Below are 19,175 nucleotides of genomic sequence, written 5' to 3' on the forward strand. Positions count from 1 at the left end.
CCCCGTGCTGTTTCAAGCGCGTGCCAATCTGAAAGAGTGAACGGCGAATATTGCATAAGTCACTTGTTTCTCTTTGAGAAAAGTTACATTCGCTGTAGACCTTTGAACGACACGGGCTGCAACTGTAGGATTCGTTTCGATTTGTTCGTTTTCGATGCCATAGGCTGGCTTTCACATGGAAGTATTTTTATATAGGAAACCAACCTGTCGCCGTGTGGGTTTTGATCGGATACCTGGCACATTTGGGGTCTATTGCTGTGCTGAGTAATCACGGTAAGCTTTGGTTTTCTGCCTGATCAAACAGTAACTGAGCTCGTGGCCATTTGAGGCTTGTATTCTGGGAGAAAAGTAATAAATATTTGTGTATTTGATAACTCGATGCAGTTATGATACATGGTGGAGTACTAGACTATTTAAAACCCCTTATAGGGCTTCTTCCCATTGTATTTTACAGATGTAATGACCTAAATGTTCATTACCTTTAAACGACGGCTAGAGATGTGAACTCGTAATCGAGGAAATATGTCTTCTAAATACAACAAATAATTTAAATTGCTTTTATTTTTTAGCTATATATAATAAAATTTCCTTCAGTGATGTGACAAAATCAACATATTGTTTTTTTCAGTACATGGAAGACTTGAGGCGTTTAAAACAATTATTTCAATGTCTAGAAGATGAAAAAAAAATACTAATGATGGATTTAAATGGACACTTTGTTATTGTCAGACCCGAACGAGTTAGTGCCAAGGCCTTAACTTGGTCGAAAAGGTTCTGTAGTTACTTTGGTGTTTGTTAAAGTTTTTATTTGCTAACAAATGTAGGTTAAATGTATATTAAGAGTCCTGAAGTAAACCATAGCATGCAGGGTGTGATGTATGGAGGTCTGGAAAGCGGTTTGATGTGGGTTATCTAATGTGACTTTTAATTAAGCTGTTATGGCATTGATAATAGAGTGCAGATTGCTTTGGGTTTGGACTAACAACAACACCACCGGCTCGTAACCTGACCACTCTGGCACACTTTTTCTCCCACAGCACCACTTTAAAAGCGAAAGCTTTTGTAAACTGGCTTTTCAACACTGTTTTGATTCCCTCCCGTGATATTATGAAACATCTCCTCGCAGTTTAAAAAAAACCACAAACACAGAAAATCCAATCCAAAGGGTGAGCCATGTCCTTACGTTTGCTGTATCATCATTTTGCCCCGTTGCTCACCGCAAGGTTGCTATGCAGGCTAGAGTAAACGAGTAGATACTGGTGCCCATAGTATGTGGGGGAGGTTTTTCTGGCGAGATAAACAAGCAGCCAGCCATCGTTAGGCATAAGGCAGCAGGAACATGGCGGCGGCAGTTAACTATAATGCTGTTTCACCAACCCGAAGGTCAGAGCTGGAGACAACGTACAGGATTTAGGAGGAAACAAAACACTGTAAGTCCGACATGGTTGCAAATGTTGATTGTTTGCCGGTGAATGGCGGTTTGGGGTGGCTTTGTAACGCGATTTTTACACACTCGCTGCAGGATCCAATCACAGTGGTATCCTGCATTAGCTTGCTAAACCAGCTACACTCGCTATTTCAGCCTGGCCACTTTGCAGAGTTAGAGAGTTGTTTTCCCTGTTGTCGTTGTGTAAACAAATCGCTTTGAGCGACCTTGAAGCGGATGCACGGCTGTTATTGTTTTAACATTTCGGTCGTGTCGCTGATTTACTTGATTCGCCCGCGCTGCTCGCATTTGAGCGATTAAGTTTAGCCAGCTCCCCCCTCTTATTCGCATGGCTAGCTTTAGCCTGAGAGCCTCCATTTGACTAGGCGAGCAAGGCAAGTCCAATGATATTCAGTGGTACTTTAACTTTAGCGGGCAGAACTGTTACATTTAACGTGTGACTAGAGTTCCACTGGAATGCTTGTTACATTGTTGCGAGTTGGACTGTAACAGTTTGAGCCGCTAAAAGCAACAATGTATCGTTCGCGGGCGCGTTCTATTGAAAGTAAACGCGCGTTGTTATTTGACAGTCTCCGTGTTTCTTTCTGTGCTGGCTGTGATTAGTGAGTCAGCTCTTTGCTCAAACTACTGCACGCCACGGTTCGCTTTTCTGGAGCTCGGCTGGTTGAAGAAAGGAAAAGTTGGGGCGCCAGTGGCTGGGAATGCTGCTAATTAGCATTTACCTCGTGATTTGCCTGAACTCCGCTATTTTCGCAAGCGTGGAGCAGAAGCTGCTTTTGTCGTCCAGCTCTCCGGGAGATTTTTAGTTTGGTCGACAGAGTCCGTAGCCGCCGGTAGTTCATTGGGTCTAGGTCATGTTTAGATGCAGCTTTAGCGTTTACGTCGTAACTCATCATGGATACATTTGGTATTGTTATACCAAATATACAGTCTATTGTTTTTTTTTTTCGCTCTCTTTCATAAACGCAGACCATAGCCTTGTTTAATTCTCATTAAAACTTGGCTATATTGCGAATGTGAATTGTGAGAATGGTTTAGGTTTATTTCGATTCCTCTAAGGATAACGATGCCATTGACGATTTATTTCTGTAACATTTTACAATACAAGTTCCATTTGTCAAAGCTTCGGTTAATAGGAACTAACAATGAAAATTACTTATAAACTCAGTTAACATGAACGCAATGGACAGGCAGCTGTATCTGTGTTAACAAAGATTAAAAAACACAAATTATTGCTCATTGTGGTTTAATGTTAATGCATTAAAATGCATGAAAATTTTGTCATTTATCACTTATGCCCATGTCGTTCCAAACCAGTAAAAGCTTTGTTCGTCTTCGAAACACAATTTAAGAGATTTTGGATGAAAACCGGTAGGCTTTTGACTGCCCCATTGACTGCCAACTAAATAACTCTGTCAAGGCCCAGAGAAGTATGAAAGACATTGCCAAAATAGTCCCATCTGCCATCAGTGGTTCAAGTCTGAACTTCATGAAGCGACGAGAATACTTTTTGTACCCAAGGAAAATGAAAACAACGACTTTATTCATCAATTTGTCTCATCTGCGTCACCGTAGCACTATTTTGGAGAATATTGTGTGTCAGCCGCACCGCACGGATACGCTGTTTTTGTTGAAATCAAAGCGTAAATAATCCGTGTGGTGTGGCTGACACAGAACAGCATATGCAGTTTGCGTCCAGCAGATACTCTCCAAAATGGTGCTACAGTGCCACAGATGAGACTAATTGTTGAATAAAGTATTTATTTTTATTTTTGCGTATAAAAAAAGTATCATCGTCACTTCATAAAGTTCATGTTGAACCACTGATGGCAAATGGACTATTTTGGCCATGTCTTTCATAATTTCCTGGGCCTTGACAGTGTTATTTAGTTGGTAGTCAATGGGGCAGTCAAAAGTAGGGCTGTGTATTGGCAAGAATCTGGCGATACGATACAGGGGTTGCGATGGGGGTAAGTGATTAATGACAAAATTTTCATTTTGGGGTGGAGTAACCCTTTAACTAATGTCAAATAATTAGATTGATCAAATATTTGGAAATAAGAAATACTGTTAGCTTTTACAGCCCATAGGTTTTATCAGAACAGGTACAACAAACCAGAAATAAATTAAAGACAAATACACAATTTAATACGCTATTAAAATGTTTAAAAATGCTTTTTAACAGAATTCTTGGTTCATTTCGAGTCACACGTGACAACACTTGTGATTCAGTAAGAGAGTCAACTTACTGATTCAAACTAAAGTGTTTTTGATTCACTATAAACAACTGGTCCATAAGATGTTATAAAAAAAAAATCTTGTGTAATATAACTTGTTGGTTTGCTGGTTTTTATTGTATTTATTGGTTTCTAAGATGCAGACATGGCATTAAATAAAAATATACTTCTAGTGAATCGTTTGGGAATCGGACTGCAATGGTTGCTATATGTTTGTGATTCAGCATGGCAGTGTTACGGTGCAACTAGTAAATGAAACACTTCAGAAGTATTTTAGTATTTAGTATCAATATGTTGTGTTAATTGAATGTCATGACAGTTGTTTGAACCTGTTTCCGTATAAGAACAGGTTCTCAGCTCCCAAACCCTATTGGTTTACTCCATTGGTGGTTTATAAGAAATTATCTGCTTGAATGCCCAAGCTTGGAGCCTATGCACAGACGGCTCGTGTTCACCTCAGATTTGCATCAGTGCTGTTAAGAGCTGCAGTAGTGCGACTCAGCCTGTTGGACCAGTAGTTCAGTGCATGCTAGCTTTGTTACCCACCTCTTACATCATGCTGACGCATTCCACAGTAGGGCTTGTGTGGTGAGCAAATGCTCCCACAGCCCAACATAAGAGTAATATGGCCATTGCTTTAATAAGTTTGATTTGTGAACAATGCAGAGTATTGCTTTATAGTTTAGTTTCATGTATATGCAAGCAAACTGTATTCTTAAAACTAAAATATAAAAAAATAATTTTAATTGAAAGTAATCTAAAACGCTTAAACTTAGACTTAAAAATAAAAAATTAAAGTTCAAAAACTGAAATAAAAATAAAACAAAACTAATAAAATAAAAGCACATTCAAAATTACTAAAATAAACTAAACTTTTACATTTAAAAATAAAAGCTAAAAAATAAAAGCCCCCCCCCCCCCAAAAAAATTAGAGTATGTTGCCATTTCTTTGTAAATATTTGTGAGATTTACTAGCAATTTCTGAGTGATTTAACTTTTATTTTCTCAAACCCAGTAATTTAATTTAAATTCATTTATTTAACCGTTTACAAATAAATAGGTCAAACGCCTGAGGTGTGGCCTTAAATTCAGAATCTGTATGATTTCAGTTAGATTTTAGATGAATTTACTATCATTTTCTGAGTGAATTTTCTTCAGTGTATTAAGAGTTTTTAATTGAAATAAAGCTGAAATACTTAAACTTGGACTTAAAATGTAAATAAATTTGAAATTTTGTCTTGGCAACTAACTGACATAAAAGAAGTTGTAGATCTAAAACTGAAATGAAAAATAAAGCAAATTAATAATAAAAAAATAACAAAACCGCATACAAAATTACTCAAATCTACTTAATCTAGAATCTTACATTTGAACAAAAATCTTTCATTTTTTTTAAAATACAAGCTAATTCAAAATATCAAACACTACAATACTACTAATTGCAATAAACATTGTAGTTTTTTTTCAGTTTATTGGAGTACATTTTACAAGAAAAAAAACTATTATTGAATAAACTAGTTGTTTGCTATTTCTTTTGTAATTATTTGTGAAATTTATTAGTAATTTCTGAAAGAAATTTTCAAATTTACTCTAACTCAGTGTTTTTTTTGTGTACTAAGAAAATTCTGTTTTCTAAAATTGAAAAATTCTGCTATAAAGAATCCTTCTAGTATCAGTATGCAGATTTTGTCAGAAAGCATGCACTTCCTTTTGTAGTAAAAGCTTTCCTGACATCCTGTAGTAGTAGCCGGATTATTTAGGGAATTTTTTCAGTCAGCCAAGACAGAATGCTATGATGCGGTAAAATGTATTCCCAGACAAACTGTGGTGTGTGTGGGTGTGTCGATATACCGGCAGGACTCACCAGCAAGCATGCGTGTACGCCGATGCCGTCTAGGTCTCTGTGGCTTAGCAGCATTCACGCGTGGCAATCTAAGTATGGCATATCCACCAGTGGATGCCATGGTCACATGACTTGCCGGCGGTGGGGTGGAAAGCGGAGCGTTAGTTCACATGCAACCAGCCAGCAGTTCAGATCCATGATTTCATCCTGGATCAGCTGACCTTTGACTCGCTCTATTGATTGAGGTATTCCATCACAGTGACGCGCAGGCTGATTGTTGAACTTTGATCTTCCTGTAAAGTGCATTCGCCACAATCGCAGGCCTTCAGCTCTGGGGCAGCCTGGCCGCCACGCATGCTCAGCAGGTTGAAAGGAACAGAAATTTGTCACGAGGCTGTTTGATTTTCACGCCACAGTGACAAGATTCAGTCTGTCAGTTAGAGGGATGATCATATAAGCCACTATCAAATCAAATGAGTGTCAAATGACATCAGATTGGCATGCAGGGAAACACAAGCTCTAAAATCATTGGCTGAAAAAAATCTCAAAGATACAGATGTAACACCCTAATTTTTAAGTGCGTAACGTGGGAAGTGTGTTTTACCGGGACACAGTAGCTCTGTCTGTTAGGATTACTGTAACCAAATTAAAGCTAATTAGAAAAAAGCTGGAAAATAATGACCTTGTCCGGCTTGATTAGGTTAGACCGCGGCTGAATGTGAACATGCCTGCTCTCTCTCTACCTTTTATTCGGTTCTGTGCGCGCGGGTCCTTTTTTCAGTCTTGTCTCAAATTACACTGGGAGCAAAGGGCAGGGAGGAAACCAGGTCTGCCTAAATGACATTGCTGCTCACATTCAACAGTAATGTGCTTTTCTCAGGAAGCATATTTACAAAGCTTCAGCTGGAGTTTGTCAAAAAAGCTATAGTTAGAACTAATAAGCAGTGGCATAAGTTGGAAAATATCACTGTATGATGTTAGTAGAGCTGTCAATTGATTAATTAATTGCAATGTTTAATTAGATTAATACATTTTTTTCATGTTTTACTTAGCCTAGTATCTTTAGTATCTTCTACACATGCCTCATATTTAATCAAGTTAATTCCATTCTATACTAATTGCGTGAAACATTCTTTTCATGTGTTTTTTTTTTTTTTAGAATGAGTTGTTTTACTGCCCTAATAACTTTGTCTTTTTGTATATATTTTTTTGCGCTTGCCTAAAACATTTAGTATCTTTTCCACTAGGGGTGTAAGAAAATATCGATACACGTGAGTATCACGATATTTTGTTTGGCGATACTGTATCGATTCTCCAAAACGGAATATCGATATTAAAAAAAAAAAATCATACAAGATTCGTGGCAGTTGTTTCGTTTTGAGTTCATATCCCGACCGCTAGTCTTCATCTCTGAACTTAAACAGTGACAGGAAATACTAGCATCAGGGCACTCCACTAATGTTAGCGTTAATATAGTTCGCTGCCAGTAATGGAGGATGAATAATAATAATAATTAATAATTAGTTACATTTATATAGCGCTTTTCTAGGCACTCAAAGCACTTTACATAGTAAGGGGGGTATCTCCTCATCCACCACCAGTGTGCAGCATCCACCTGGATGATGCGACGGCAGCCATAGTGCGCCAGAACGCCCACCACACACCGGCTTATTGGTGGAGAGGAGACAGTGATGAAGCCAATCAGTAGATATGGGGATGGTTAGGAGGCCATGATGGTCAGAGGCCAATGGGCAAATTTGGCCAGGATGCCAAACAAAAGAATTGTTCCAGTTCTCGTTTCGGTGTACAAAGCTGAAGCGTGGCACCATTTAGGCTTTTGTGGTAATGTCCGCCCTGGGACCGCGGCGCAAGCGCAACCTCGGTTCTGTCGCTTGCCATAGCCCGTGTTGAAGAGCCTTTGCGCGGGGTGCGGCGGGCGGTAGAGTCGCCGCACAGCTGCAGCTTTCTCTCGTGTTGAGGGCGTTTTGTGCAGTTGAGGCGGTGCTCGCGTCGCGGTCTCGCCGATTCCAATGCGGATCATAAATACAAACTGAAAAACCTGTGAAATCCAAGTTGAAAAGTTCTGAGAATATTTAACATCTGTATTTATTTGATTTTTACAATTGTTTTGTTTTCTTTAGGAATCCTGCAAGCACTTTATTTTTCATTGATATTAAGCAGATGTCATTTTTTGTTCAGATCAAATGTTATGACATTGTATGTCACAATTGTGAACTTAAACTGTGAAACTTTAAAGTAGAGTCTATAAATATATATTTTTATCTTTTTATAAAATAAATTTTATACATGCATTTAACTAAAGAATCATGCAAGCACTTGAATATTTCCCCCTTTACTCGTACTGCACAAAAAGTGGTTCAATAATGTTGAATGTTATAGGGAGTGATTATTGCAAATGCAGATCCCAGTGTGTTCTGCAGTGTGTTCTGGTTAAAATATTTTTATTTATTTATTTTTTGCTAAGGTTTGCATATGGTGGTGTGTTCTTAATGACAGCTCTCCTAAAAAATATATATCCTATTCCTAAAATAAGAAGTGTCCCAATATATTGCCTTGCTTACAGTATCACAATATATCGTATCGCAACCCCTGTATCGTGATGTATCGTATCGCCAGATTCTTGCCAATACACAGCCCTATTTTCCACATGCCTCACCCTTAATCAAATCCATCCATCCATCTTCTTCCGCTTATCCGGGGCCGGGTCGCGGGGGCAGCAGTCTAAGCAGAGATGCCCAGACTTCCCTCTCCCTAGACACTTCCTCCAGCTCTTCCGGGGGGACACCGAGGCGTTCCCAGGCCAGCCGGGAGACATAGTCTCTCCAGCGTGTCCTAGGTCTTCCCCGGGGTCTCCTCCCAGTGGGACGCGCCCGGAACACCTTCCCGGGAAGGCGTCCAGGAGGCATCCGGAACAGATGCCCGAGCCACCTCAGCTGACCCCTCTCAATGTGAAGGAGCAGCGGCTCTACTCTGAGCTCCTCCCGAGTGACCGAGCTTCTCACCCTATCTCTAAGGGATCGCCCAGCCACCCTGTGGAGAAAGCTCATTTCAGCCGCCTGTATCCGGGATCTTGTCCTTTCGGTCATGACCCAAAGCTCATGACCATAGGTGAGAGTAGGAACGTAGATTGACCGGTAAATCGAGAGCTTCGCCTTGCGGCTCAGCTCTTTCTTCACCACGACAGACCGGTACATCGACCGCATTACTGCAGAAGATGCACCGATCCGTCTGTCAATCTCCCGTTCCATCCTTCCCTCACTCGTGAACAAAACCCCAAGATACTTAAACTCCTCCACTTGAGGCAGGAACTCTCCACCAACCTGAAGTGGGCAAACCACCCTTTTCCGACTGAGGACCATGGCCTCGGATTTGGAGGTGCTGATTCTCATCCCAGCCGCTTCACACTCGGCTGCAAACCGTCCCAGTGCCTGCTGAAGGTCCTGGCTTGATGAAGCCAACACGACAACGTCATCTGCAAAAAGCAGAGACGAAATCGTGTGGTCACCAAACCTGACACCCTCCGGCCCCTGGCTGCGCCTAGAAATTCTGTACATAAAACGTATGAACAGAACCGGTGACAAAGGGCAGGCCTGCCGGAGTCCAACATGCACCGGGAACAAGTCTGACTTACTGCCGGCAATGCGAACCAAGCTCCTGCTTCGGTCATACAGGGACCGGACAGCCCTTTGTAAAGGACCCCGGATCCCATACTCCCGGAGCACCCTCCACAGGCCGCCGCGAGGGACACAGTCGAATGCCTTCTCCAAATCCACAAAACGCATGTGGACTGGTTGGGCAAACTCCCATGAACCCTCCAGCACCCTGTAGAGGGTATAGAGCTGGTCCAGTGTTCCACGGCCCGGACGAAAACCACACTGTTCCTCCTGAATCCGAGGTTCTACTATCGGCCGTATTCTCCTCTCCAGTACCCTGGCATAGACTTTCCCAGGGAGGCTGAGAAGTGTGATTTCCCCCTGTAGTTGGAACACACCCTCCGGTCCCCCTTCTTAAAAAGAGGGACCACCACCCCGGTCTGCCACCCCAGAGGCACTGTCCCTGACCGCCACGCGATGCTGCAGAGGCGTGTCAGCCAAGACAGCCCCACAACATCCAGAGACTTTAGGTACTCAGGGCGGATCTCATCCACCCCCGGTGCCCTGCCACCGAGGAGTTTCTTGACTACCTCGGTGACTTCAGCTTGGGTGATGGACGAGTCCACCTCTGAGCCCTCAGCCTCTGCTTCCTCAATGGAAGACGTGACGGCGGGATTGAGGAGATCCTCAAAGTATTCCTTCCACCGTCCAACGATATCCCCAGTCGAGGTCAGCAGGTCCCCACCTCTACTGTAAACAGCGTTGGTAGGGCACTGCTTCCCTCTCCTGAGGCGCCGGACGGTTTGCCAGAATCTCTTCGAGGCCAGCCGATAGTCCTTCTCCATGGCCTCACCGAACTCCTCCCAGGCCCGAGTTTTTGCCTCCACAACCACCCGGGCTGCAGTTCGCTTGGCCTGTCGGTACCCGTCAGCTGCCTCAGGAGTCCCACAAGCCAGCCAGGCCTGATAGGACTCCTTCTTCAGCTTGACGGCATCCCTTACTTCCGGTGTCCACCACCTAGTTCGGGGATTGCCGCCTCGACAGGCACCAGAGACCTTACGGCCACAGCTCCGAGTGGCCGCTTCGACAATGGAGGTGGAGAACATGGTCCACTCGGACTCAATATCTCCAGCCTCCCTCGGGATTCGGTCGAAGCTCCGCCGGAGGTGGGAGTTGAAGATCTCTCTGACAGGAGACTCTGCCAAACGTTCCCAGCAGACCCTCACAGTACGCTTGGGTCTGCCGAGTCTGTCCAGCTTCCTCCCCCGCCATCGGATCCAACTCACCACCAGGTGGTGATCAGTTGACAGCTCCGCCCCTCTCTTTACCCGAGTGTCCAAGACATACGGCCGCAGGTCAGATGAAACGACCACAAAGTCGATCATCGACCTACGGCCTAGGGTGTCCTGGTGCCACGTGCACTGATGGACACCCTTATGCTTGAACATGGTGTTCGTTATGGACAAACTGTAACTAGCACAGAAGTCCAATAACTGAACACCACTCGGGTTCAGATCAGGGGGGCCGTTCCTCCCAATCACGCCCCTCCAGGTGTCACTGTCGCTACCCACGTGGGCATTGAAGTCCCCCAGTAGAACGACGGAGTCCCTGGTTGGAGCACTTTCCAGCACCCCTCCCAGAGACCCCAAGAAGGCCGGGTACTCTGCACTGCCGTTCGGCCCTTAGGCACACACGACAGTGAGAGACCTATCCCCTACCCGTAGGCGCAGGGAAACGACCCTCTCGTTCACCGGGGTGAACTCCAACACATGGCGGCTGAGCTGGGGGGCTATAAGCAAACCCACACCAGCCCGCCGCCTCTCACCATGGGCAACTCCAGAGTGGTGAAGAGTCCATCCTCTCTCGAGGAGTGTGGTTCCAGAGCCCAAGCCGTGCGTAGAGGTGATCCCGACTATCTCTAGTCGGAACCTCTCAACCTCACGCACAATCTCAGGCTCCTTCCCCGCCAGCGAGGTGACATTCCACGTCCCTAGAGCTAGCTTCTGTGTCCAGGGATCGGGTCGTCGAGGCCCCCGCCTTCGACTGCTGCCCAATCCTCTTTGCACCGGCCCCTTACGGTCCCTCCTGTAGGTGGTGAGCCCACGGGAAGGTGGCCCCACGTCGCTCCTTCGGGCTGAGTCCGGCCGGACCCCATGGGGGGAGGCCCGGCCACCAGGCGCTCGCATACGAGCCCCAACCCCGGGCCTGGCTCCAGGGTGGGGCCCCGGCTGCGCCATACCGGGCGACGTCACGGTCCTCTGATTTTTCTCTATCATAAGGGGTTTTTGAACCGCTCTTAGTCTGACCCGTCGCCTAGGACCTGTTTGCCTTGGGAGACCCTACCAGGGGCATATAGCCCCGGACAACATAGCTCCTAGGTTCATTCGGGTACTCAAACCCCTCCACCACGTTAAGGTGGCAGTTCAAGGAGGAGTAATCAAATCAATTATTTTTAATCAAATAATAATTTCACCCTTAATTCCAATTATATACTAATTAATTGCATTTTTTTTTCATGTTTTTTTTTTTTAGAAGTAGTTTTAAAATTAAATGTACAGCTGTAGCAACTTTATCATTTTGTATATTTTTTCTTTTTTCTGTACATGCATCACATTTATTCAAATTAATTGAATTATATGCTAATCAACTGCAAATTGTTTAAAATATTTTTTTTAATTATTAGAATTGTTTTAAAATTTAATTTATAGCCGTAATACACTTTTTTCATTTTTGCATAATTTTTTTGTTTGCCTAAAACATTTTGTATCTACTTCTCCACATGCCTCGCATTTAAAGCAAAGCAAAAATAATTTCAGTAATTGTTTCTTGTACTCCTGAAACGATACTGAATGTAAGTTTAGGAGCGTGTTGCCAGGGTAACAGCGGGTAGACGGGCCTGAGGCCTCACAGTGACGGATGAGCTGAGTTATAATGGCTGCTTCCTCTCACAGACATACCGTCCTTGCACAGAGTCTGACCCAGGATTGCTACACGCATCTCTCTCAACTCCCCACTTCTGCCTAATGAGCCTGCTGTGTGTGTCCATGATGGCTCTGACTGTTCAAAATGTCCTGTCTCTGTTGCATATTAGTTTTGTCTAGATAGCTTAGAGTACTTTAAAATGTAGCCCATCCAAATATTGAAAATGTTTAACAATTTTTTTTTTTTTTAATGTGAACATTTTAGGCCCCGATATGCTCATTGTTAAAGGGTTAGGTTACCCAAAAATTCTCTCATTAATTACTCACCCTCATGTCGTTCCAAACCCGTAAAACCTTCGTTCATCACCTAAACACAAATTAAGATATTTTGGATGAAATCTGAGAGCTCTCTGACCCTCCATAGACAGCAAGAATATTACCACGATCAAGGCACAGAAACGTAGTAAGGATATCAGTAAAATAGTCCATGTGACATCAGGGGTTCAATCGTAATTTTACAAGGTTACGAGAATACTTTTTGTGCACAAAGAAAACAATTATAGCATAATTCATTCAGCAATTCTTCTCTCCGAGATACAGTCTTCCGTCGTTTTGGAGAGTATCCCAGAATGTAATCAACATGGTTTACTTTCAGCATGCGCAATTCTACTGAACGTAAACGACGCTGATTATGTTGATTACGTTCTAGGATACTCTCCAAAATGGCGCAAGATGGTAACTCGGGAACTGCTGAATAAATTGTTCATAATTAATTTTTTTGTGCACAAAGTATTCTCGTAGCTTTGTAAAATTACGGGTGAACTCCCGTTTACTGATGTCCTTGCTACGTTTCAGCGCGTTGACTGTGATAGTAACCTTTCTGTCTATGGAGGGTCAGAGAGCTCTCAGATTTCATCCAAAAATATCTTAATTTGTCTTCCGAAGATGAACGAAGGTCTTACGGGTTTGGAACGACATGAGGGTGAGTAATTAATGACAGAATTTTCATTTTTGGGTGAACTAACCCTTTAAATACTTTAACATTCTTCGCTTGGGTAAAAAATCCTAATATCTGAGCAGTTCGCAAACATTCTGAAGCCGCCCACACTGCTTTGTGAATATGTAAATGTGAGCTGCACGGCACGCTCTCAATAACAAAATAAACGCACAACAAACTTGACAGCGTTGAGAAAACGGCAGTTAAGCAAGCATCTGATCATAGCTATGTGGATGTTTGTAGCAGCTCTGCACTTCCTCTCACGTTTATTTATGTAGTACTTTACACAGCAGATTGCTTTAAAGCAAGCAGCTTTACAGCATCAAATATGAAAAATAGTGTCAATGTTGCTTTCAGTTAGAATTACAACTTTGATTTCTACTATAAAGCAGCTCTCCAGCTTGTTTATGTTTTTACTCGTGTCTGACTCTGACTGAACGGAGTAAATAAACTGGAGAAGTAGTAAGGTGTTTACCAGCTTGAATGTTTATGAATTAAATGAGCTCAAGTGTGTAGTGTATGAGCTGTAGGAATGGATTGAGAAGCACATCGCTAGACCTCAGCTGCGATTACATTTCCTTTTTAATCGAAGAAGGGTTTAAGGGCAGGCAGAAGGAGTATTACTGATTCGGGCACTGAATACGTTGCTCTGCACTTACAAGCGAGATGCTCTTTATCCACTCAAGTATGTATTGATTTGACTTTGGCTGGTGACATTATGTTATTGCCACAGATATTTACTGTGAAGGTGGCCTTACACAAACTGGCTCACTGCTTAGATAATGGAGGTCATGTTAGCTCCACAAAGAGCAAGTGTACCACAGCTGAAGGAATATTCCTGGTTGGGTGAAGCTCAAATGATATAATTTGTGGCATAACATTGATTAGAACAATGAAAACTGTACTCATCCCTCGTTTGCTTAAAAAATTAAGATTGTGAGGCATGTACAGTGGAAGTTTGCTGGGCTAAACTTTGGAGGATGTAAAAGAAATGTGAAGCTTTTGAATTTCATAAGAGCATTTACATTATTTTGTTAATTTACATCTTACAATCTGTTTAAATATTTTTTGTAGTTTTAGGGTTTGTGGATTTGCTCTGCTTTGGCAACAAGTTGTAAAAATGTATATAACTTTGTAGTAAAAGTTAGTAAGCAATTTTATTCACACTAAAACCTTGTTTGCATCTTGTGGCTATACTATTAAAACGGTGCGTATTTTAACATTTACAAATCTATTCACTTTGTAAGTGCCTCACTAGGTATGTTTGCATACACTAATTTGTGTCAGTTGAAATGAATCCAGTCCAGTTTCAGATTCTGAAAATTGTTTATTTGAGCCCTTAATGTTGAAATTCAATACACATATTCATTTACATAAGCATTACATGTGTTCCGCTCAAATTTCATCAGTTCACATTGAAATTTCTTCAGATTGAGGTCATTCGTATCGATTGAGGTGTTTACATAGTCTTTTTAGTCACGCTTTATTTTAAGGTCCAGTTCTCTCCATTAACATACCATTTAACTATGATTTTTTTTTTTGCCTTAAACTCCTAATTTGCTGCTTATTAATAGTTAATAAAGTAGTTGGTAAGTTTTTAGGTATTGGGAGAGATTAGGGATGTAGAATATGGTCATGCAGAATATGTGCTTTATAAACTGCCAATATGTTAATAGGCATGCTAATAAGCTACTAGTTAATAGTGAGAATTGGTCCCTATACTAAAGTGTTACCGACTTTTTAGCTACTGTAATATATTTTTTTATTTATATTTTTAATGAAAAGGAGTTACAAGGGAAAGTTATTTAGGGAAGGGAAGTTAGTTCTGAAGAAAGAAGACTTAATTTAAGTTCACCGGTAGCTCCAGTTGTTCACCAGTGAATTGTGACCTACTCGGATTCTGTTTATGTCGGAAGGAAGGGTCTTCTACCACAAGAACAAAAATCAGTAATGTGAAGTCTGCTCACAAGTAGTTCACCCACTTTGAAGCACGTTCGTAGACGCCCAGCATGGTATCGCTGTGATGGAATGCGCAGCAGGTTTTCCACGTTATCACCAGGTCTGACTGGTTGCGCGCTGCAGGGCGCTCTTAACCCAATTAATGAACCTGACAAATGAAAGTTAGCAAAAAGATCATCAGCGCCTTCTTACCAGCACCCTCAGTGAAGCGGATCTCAAGGTCCCCGTGTCGTCAGAGGATATCGACTGCAGCTATGTGGAGAGGATGGTGTTCTTTTCACTGCTGTCTGGAGGTCTCTGCACGCTGGAGCCCAGCGTGTGTCTGGCAGCAGACCCAGAGCGTAATCCTTGGCATTGAGTGTGGCCTGGCACCGGTTCAGAAAGCCACAGTTAGAGTGGTGGGGGGCCCTACTTTAAGAAATGCCAAGTCGAAGGAAGGAAACAATGATCACAGGGCAGGTTAACCCAGGGTGGCCACAAGTTGAACTTGAGGTTAATGCTGCCAAGAGACGTGGTGCGGCTTCACTTTCGCTTCATTAAAGAGATGTATGCGAGGCTTTCCTGTCCGCATTGTAATGTCGGGTCAAGCAGTGGCCAACTACACATTACTGTACTATGTAAAGAGGCCACAGAGACCCTCGTGCAGATTTGAGGCGCTTCAAGATTGCTTCCTGTTCACTGTCAGAGACCCTCAACTGAACTCTACCACATTGAGATCCGGTTCTTATTCGTAATTTTGTTTTTTTTTTAAACGATTTTCATGATGGTCGGTTCTGTAAACTGTTAAAGAATTATCTTTCTTTCTTGTGTTATGCATAATACAGTATTCATTGTCATGACTAGAGTTGGGCAATACAAGCAAAAACTTAAGCTACTAAATCACAATATATACTACCATTTAAAAGTTTGGGGCCGTAAGACATTTTGATGTTGTTATTTTTGAAAGAAGTCTCTTGTGCTGACCAAGGCTGCATTTATTTGATCAAAAATACAATAAATACTGTAATATTGTGAAATATTATTACAGTTTAAACTGTTTTCTATTTGGATATATTTTAAAATGTAATATATTCATGTGATGAAAAGGAAAAAAAATTTGTTGGATGGAAAGTTCAAAAGAATAGCTTTTATTCTAACTGAAAATCTATTGTAACTTTATACATGTCTTTATAATTGATCAGTTTAATGCATCTTTGATGGATACATGTATTGAAGTATTCAAATATGACGTTGCTAAAAAAACATTATGTATTTGGTGTAATGCAATGTGTTTACATGGTTTAAGGTTCAAAAATCACATTATTTTTCACATACTGTACATTATTGTTGCTCCTCTCTGCCCCGCCTTTCTGAAACACGCTGAGTTTTAAAAAAAATTTTTTATATAAAACTCATCGTTCTGAAAAGCAAGGTGTGCTCTGATTAGCCATCTATCCAGTGCATTGCGATTTGGCCGAATACCTCAAGCGTGTGATGGAAATGTTATGTCCCTTACCATATTTGGAAACACACACCATCTCCACAACATGGTGGCGGTGGCAACAATACTACAGTGAGAATAAAGCTGCGTTCACACTACCAGCGACTTTGTCGCTGCATGTTGCCACGGGCTGGTGATGAGGCTGCTAGTGGGCGTTCTCAGTACTGGTTGCCTTGACAACGAATTGGGTTTCTTTCCACTAAATACAAACATTTTGGAGGCAAAAGACTAAATATAATATGAATATAAATTTAAATCTGTACATACAAACAAAAATGTATGCGAAACGGAGCCTACTTTTTTCCATTGAGTGTGTTTATCTACGGCTGAGAGGAGAATGATAACGTGAGCTCTACTGTCTTCTTTCCTATTGGCTGTCGCTCCCGAAAGTCGCTCTTCATTTGCATAAAGTTGAAGGATTCTGAAATTTGTCATCGCTGGACGCGCTCCATCCGGTCGCCAATGGTCGCTGTCGCTCGTGTCGCCGGAAATCGGCAGCTCTCCATTGAAATGAATGGGATAGTGTTGCTTTGTCACTGAGTGTCGCTTGTAGTGTGAACGGGGCTTAAAAGTTAAGCCTTCTTTCTTTGCATATGTATTTGGGCAGTGTTATGCAAATCTTCCCACACAGTGACATCGATTTGTGGGGGCATGTTTGAATGAGGTGTTTTAGAAAAGCATGGATGAGTGAGTCTTAATTTTTATAAAGAATATCTCTTTGGGTTTGAGACTTTAGTCTTTGTGACTTTATGGATCTCCGTGGTCTAATGGATAGAGAGTTGGACTTGTAACCCAAAGGTTGTGGGTTTGAGTCTCAGGCCCACCAGGGATTGTAGGTGGGGGGAGTGAATGTCCAGCGCTCTCTCCACCTGCAGTTGGGGGCACCGAACCCCCACACAATGACATAGATTTGTGGGGGCATGTTTGAATGAGGTGTTTTAGAAAGGCATGGATGAGTGAGTCTTAACTTTTATAAAGAATATCTCTTTCCAACGAAGATCCACCGAACCCCCAACTGCTTCCCGGACGCAGCAGCATAAATGGCTGCCCACTGCTCTGCGTGTGTGTTAACTGTGTGTGTGTGTTCGTTCACTACTCACTGCTGTGTGTGTGCACTTGGAAGGGTTAAATGCTTTCCTGTAGCTCAATTAGTAGAGCATGGCGCTAGCAACACCAAGGTCATGGGTTTGATTCCCAGGGAAAGCAAGAGCTGATAAAAATGTAAAAACTAACTTGAATGCAATGCAAGTCGCTTTGGATAAAAGCGTCTGCTCTAAATGTATAAATATAAATGCAGAGCACAAATTCTTTCCCTTTCCCTTCACAAACAGCTTATAACACTCCAAAGACGTCATATGATTCTTTTAAAAAATACTTACCCCAAATCTTTGAATGGTAGTGTATATTAATATTTTATGGAGACATGTTTAAAAAATTAATTTTTAAAAATTAGTTTCCAAACTCCTTATTTCCAAAGTAATGAATGCCGTCACAATTTTTTTTTTACGGCCATTGTAATGAAACAACTTTATACATAAGATAAAATTTTAGGCTACTTTTAAGAATAATCTTCCCCCAGTGTTTTTCTATCTAAAGGCTTTCCATTGCACAGTTCAGTGAGTTCATTCAGCAAAGGGTTTGTCAGACTGATTCAAACCAGTAACATCGGAGTCTTTTTTTTTTTTTTGAACGATTGATTAAAAACTGGTTCAAAAGTCATTTGTTTGTGAATCAGAATATGCTGTATGTTTGTTTTTTTTCCTGCAACTCAAACTTTTATTTGTTTCATCCCATTCAATATAGACTAAGACTACAAAATTTTCATTTAACCGGTACTTCACCCACCTCTAGTCATGACAGTCATCTTAGTTTTTGTTAACAATCAGCTTTCAAATGTCGGATTAATTTGCAACCAGATTTAACTTCTCATCCTCATTGCTTGTTCTGCACTTCATAATCATTATTTATTATTAAGCACTGATATGCTTCAGTCTGCTTCATCTAAACATCTCCAAATTGAAAGGAGATAAAGACTGATTTTGTTTATCTATTCTGCATCTGCGTGAAACTGACTCCGCTTGAACAATTTGGATTATTTGGATTCTTCAAAGACCTGTCGTTGAATGACGACTCTAATGTGGTCATCAACCGCTGACAGATACCTCAATAAACGCTTGCCGTTCTTTCGGTTCCAGCCCTGAACGGCCGATGATTAAAGAACCATAGTTTTCTCGTATACAATTGCCCTCAGGTTGCGTTTTTCTTTGTTGAAAGAAGGTTCCAGCAGATCCTCCAGATGGCATAGGCCTCTTTCTCCCGCAGATTCTTTCCTGCTGTAAAATTGACTGGGTCTGCTATCTATTGGCCAGCTCCGCAAACTGGGCCACAGATCTAATTGCTCTTTCATGCAGTGCGAATTCAGGGGGGGAAAGACTTCTGCGGATGCTTGCCTACAGCATGCAGGAATGAACATGGTGGCAAAGATACAGCTTCCGCTTGCAAAACAAAAATGCAGCACTAGCAGAAGAACTCATCTTTACAAAAAACAGACAAAATGCATCGCTTGCTAAAGACCTGACACTGCTGTCCGCACATTCCGGAAAGTGCAAGCCAATGTCCGTGCATGGCTTGCAAAAGACAAGTCATCGACAGCAAAATGACTCGGGACAAAAAAAAA

General features: G+C 41.9%; 1 protein-coding gene across 5 annotated transcripts in view; it reads left to right on the forward strand.

Moving 5' to 3' along the window:
* Positions 1–94: 94 nt before the first annotated feature.
* The window catches only part of LOC306864963 (nuclear receptor coactivator 2), a 103,836-nt gene continuing 84,755 nt past the window's right edge, over positions 95–19,175 (forward strand). For 4 of the 5 annotated variants that reach the window (XM_079409281.1, XM_079409285.1, XM_079409284.1 and 1 more), the window contains exon 1: positions 1,332–1,430. The gene's annotated coding sequence lies outside the window, so the exon portion shown is untranslated. Of the gene's footprint in view, positions 274–1,331; positions 1,431–19,175 lie in introns of those variants that run through there. The other variant, XM_079409282.1, reaches the window with a different exon arrangement.

This window comes from Barbus barbus (genome assembly GCF_936440315.1).
Source record: "Barbus barbus genome assembly, chromosome: 46".
NCBI lineage: Eukaryota > Metazoa > Chordata > Actinopteri > Cypriniformes > Cyprinidae > Barbus > Barbus barbus.